A 4,546-nucleotide genomic window follows, 5' to 3' on the forward strand; every position below is an offset into this window, starting at 1 on the left:
GGCTCGCAGGTCTGTAGCGACTACATTCATCTATCCATGCACTCTCTCCCGCTGGGTAGTTCTGAGCGTGGAACTACCCTGATCAAGGACATTCAATGACTCCCACTGACTAGACTCCTAAGCTTGCCACCAGCCATGCTATCATACTTCCAAGCCTCTGTAAATGCTGCCTTCCATCTTGAAACAACTCCTTCTTCAACTTTTTCACCTGGCAAAAGTCTTATTCATCTCTACAGACAGGACTCTGGAGACAAACAAACAAAAAACGCCAACTCAAATGAGCTCCAGCAAGAAAGGGAAAATTTTGGCTTATGTAACAGAAAACTCTAGAAGTAGTGTCAGCTTCAGTCATGGCTGGATCAAGGACCAAATGTCAGCCTCAGGAATCTGATGTTCTGATGTTTTCTGTTTCAAGGCTTGGAGGAAAGGGCTTCTAGCATAGGTGCCTAAGTTTTGCCATCTGTGTTTGTATGGATAAATGTGTCTGCCTGAGTGTGGACGTGTATGTGGGTGCCACGATGTCGGAGGATCTTTATGGGATGGGAGCTGTGGGTGGGGCCCGTGTAGTTGATTGCCTCGTCTCTGTGGTGTTTCTTTGTTTATAAGCATATGTGGATGTCTGTTTGCAGGGGATTCACGGTGACTTCGGTCCTCTAGATTCAGAATACCCCCTTGAGAGAGGGTGAGTGACAGCAGGAGTGAGGGTCACTGGGATTTTTCAGGACCCACATGGGGGCCATGAGATGCCCCTCAGGGCTACAGTATACAGATGGGATCCAGGGAAGCTGGGATTTAGAGAGGGTGTCAGAGAAGGGAGACCAAGAAAGAAAAGCATTTGCTGCAGGCCCACTGTGCACTAGGCTAGGGAAGGGGCGACTGACTCATATGCTCCCTCCAGCAGGCTGAGGTGGCTGGACAATCGTCTCCACTGAATTGATGAAGATACTGAGGTTCCCAGAGGCCCAAATTTCTACTTCACATCCTGTCTTCTCCTCTGGGCACGAGGCTTATGAGTCCAGGTGTCACAGCACCCCCATGTGGAGAACCACAGGCAACTCACCAAAGCCCAGCCCCAGGAGCTCCACATCTTCCCTCTGCAGCCTCCCCATTGCAGAAAAGGCAGCTCCATCCTCCACGTGCTTATCCACAAATTCTGGAGTTGGCCTTGACTCCTCTTCTGCCCCACACTTGATCTGTCACCTTACAAGTTTAATCACACTCCCGCCTGGCTTCACAGCCTCCACCCAGTCCAGCCTCTATCATCTCTCACCTGCAGTCCCCTTCCTCCCTGGCCTCCTGTGGCTGCCATCCCCCATCCCCTACCCCATGCCCCACAGTCTGTTTGCCCTTGAGCAGCTAGAGGGCCCCTGTTAACACTTGAGCCAGACCATGTCCCTCCTCTGCTCACAACCATCCATGGCTCCCATTTATGCTGAACAAATGCCAATGTCTTCTCTTGGTTCATGTACTTCATCTTCATTGCTCAACGTCTCTGTCCTGCATTGGATGTTCCCCACTCTGTTCCACACTGGATGTGCCATGTTGTCTGTGCTACATTGGACGTTCCTCATTCTCTATCCTCTACTGGGTGAATCCACATTCTGTGTCCTCACTGGGTATTCCACATTCCCCGATCCTCACTGGATGCTCCCTATGTCTGTCTACACTAACATCCCACATTCTCTGACTACACTGAGGTCCATGCTCTCATTCCACGCTGACGGTTCTCCCATCTCTGTTTATGGTGCTCTTGCAAATGCAGATCTCAGATCTCCGACTTCCATCATCATGTTTGTGCCCAGGCCATGCTTCTCATGGTGCTTCCAACCAGTGACCGAGCTCCTGGGAGATTCAGGACCCTTCTGATGGTGACAGTGGCCCTGGCTGAGGTCACCATGGTGTCCTTAGAAAGACTGGTGATTGAACACTCCCACACAACCCTCCCTGCTTCCTCCCCAAACAGCCAGCAGGAGCAGAGCTGGGGTCTGGACCCAGAGGCATTTCTAGAACCCAATAGCCTGCCCACTGTCCCCTTATGGCCCAGGGACACCCCAAGCTGTACATGTATAATCACACACACACGGGTGACATGTGACACAGCCCCTTCTGCATCTCCAGGCTCAGAGCCTGAAACCATAGGGTGGAGTCCCTGGAAACCAAGATGGGTTTTAGTTATTTATTACTATTTCTATTTTGTTTTTATGTTTTGAGTGGGATGCACAGAATCCAAAGCAGACCATTGGTTGCCACCTGATGGCAGATGGCGAAAGTGCGGCCTCTGATGGTTGGGGAAGCAGAACCACACCCACCGGCCCTGGGCAAACCGCTCCCCCACCCCCACCCCGGCACAGCTTTTGAAAGCAGCCCACATTTTTATGAACCCCACACTTAGCTTAGCCTGTGGGCACTGACTTCAGGGACTGGCCCATTTTCCTGTCCCCCATGAGGGTGAGATCCAGAGGCTGAGAAGGCCGTGCCTCAGTTTCCCCCAGGGGTCCTGTGTCTGGTTGTGTGGGGAGCCATGACTGCAGCACTGTGGGGGCAACCACGTGGGTAGTTCATCCACCCATGTGAATGGCCAGGATTCTTGCAACCTGAGCAAGATCCCCAGAAGGGTAACCAGGTGGAGCATTTGCACCCTCCTGGTGACCACCGTGCCCTCGGCAATGGTACTGCCAGGGGTGGCGGGGTCCATGTGCACCCCGGAGCCCGGAGTCCACTGTCATGGGCTGGAGCTGGGACAGCGACTCACCCTCCTCTGAGGGAGGGTGGGGACAGAAGGGAGCTGGTGGGGAGGATTTAGGACCCGAGTCTGACAGAACCCTCCAGCCTCACTCTGACACTCTACAGAGGTCTTGAGTTCACCCCACATCCTGCATGGAGGGGGCTCCCCCATCACCCCCATCCAGGTCAAGGCTGCGAGGCACCCACGGCATCCTCTTCCCTTTACCCCCACATCCAAGCCATTGGGGGTCCTGGTGGCTCTACCCCCAAACACACCACGGAGTATCCCTCCAATGCCCCTGGCCTCCTGTTGCTCTTGGCCCTGGACCCTGCCCCCACCCCCTGCCACAGAAGCCCCAGGGAGGGGAGCTTTATAAGCTTTGATCATGCCTTGTTCCTCCCGTAGAAAATGGGCCCCAAAGCCCCAACTTCACTGCAGATGAAGGTGTCGCAGACTGGGAAGATCGTGGAGGACAAACCCCAGCCTGTGTCTCGCATGTGGATGGTGCTCCAAGCACAGCCACTTAAAAGAGTGCCCTCACCTCACAAAAAGGTCTGTCACTTCACATTTTTTGCCCTCTCCCCCTGCCCCTCAAAGGAGTCCACTCAAAGTCTTGGCTGGGGAGGGAGGACTACCGGAGGAGGGGAGGCGCCAGGGAAGGAATCCCCGGACTGACGTTGAAGCCGGTGACGCACACGCTTCACCTCTGCATCTACCATCTAGGGCAGTGTGCGATAATGGTGGAATCAAGGCACTGCGTTTTACTGACAAAGCCCTTCTGCGGGGCGCTGGGGTGACAAGAGTGGATAAAGGTCTTGAAACTGTTGGTCAAGCTGACTTGCCCACCCCTGGCTGAGCTGGACTGGTCAGCTTTGGATCTTGGTAGAGTGACTGTGGGGGAGGGGGCAAATCTCATAAGGGCTGATGCGGACACTCCATGTTTTCCACATTCCAGTCCAAACCCATGATCTCCACTCAACAAACCCTTTGTCTGCTTCAGTTAGCAGTCAGAGCTAGTTTCTCAGCTGGGGGCAGTGCAGAGGGCTTCCTGGAGGAGAGGACATGGAGTTGGGCCTTGGAGGGTAGGAAGCAGTCTAAAAAGGAGACAAGTTGGGGGTTGAGGGAGGTGGTCCAGGAGCAAGGACCAGCATGGGAGACAGGGACAGAGTGGGGTGGGGGCAGCTGAGTCAGGGGTCAGATCTGAGCGTTATAAAGATCCCACTGAGATCACCGCGGGGGGGGTGGCTGGACGCGGGATGAGCCCATGGTGCTCCCTCTGGCTCCTGGACCCCTAAGTGGGCCCTTACACACGGGACAGGCTCGAGCCATGGGAGTTTGCACCCCCCGAAGTGGATGGATAAACCCCTGGCTCCCCCCTCCCTCCGGTAGAACGGAATTGCTGGGTCAAGGGGTCAAGGGATACGCCCATTTAAAAGATGAACAGCTTAGCTTCTTGCTGCAAGCGATGGCGCCCGGCCTGGCTGCTTCCCCTTGAGCCCACCACCCGACACCCCCAGGAGCTGGCGGGTAAACGGCCCAGCCCCTCGTCCCTGACGTGCAACCACTCCAGGCGCCTGATCTGCGCGGTCCCCAAGGACCCCCGCGGGCTGAGCACCCACGCCCCACGGTGTAACCTGCTCGTTGGTGCCCCCTGCAGGGCTCCTCCCCTCACGTCCCCACCCCTACTCGCCGTCCTCCCGGACACCCCACCGGCCCTGGGGTCCCCCTCTCAGGGGCGGCTTCTGGAGAGGCCGCTGGGGAAGAGAGGGGAGGACCCGGGTGGGGGATGGCTCTGCGCAGCGACAGACAGTTTCTTCCACG

The sequence above is a fragment of the Equus przewalskii genome, chromosome 20 (genome assembly GCF_037783145.1).
Source record: "Equus przewalskii isolate Varuska chromosome 20, EquPr2, whole genome shotgun sequence".
Lineage (NCBI taxonomy): Eukaryota > Metazoa > Chordata > Mammalia > Perissodactyla > Equidae > Equus > Equus przewalskii.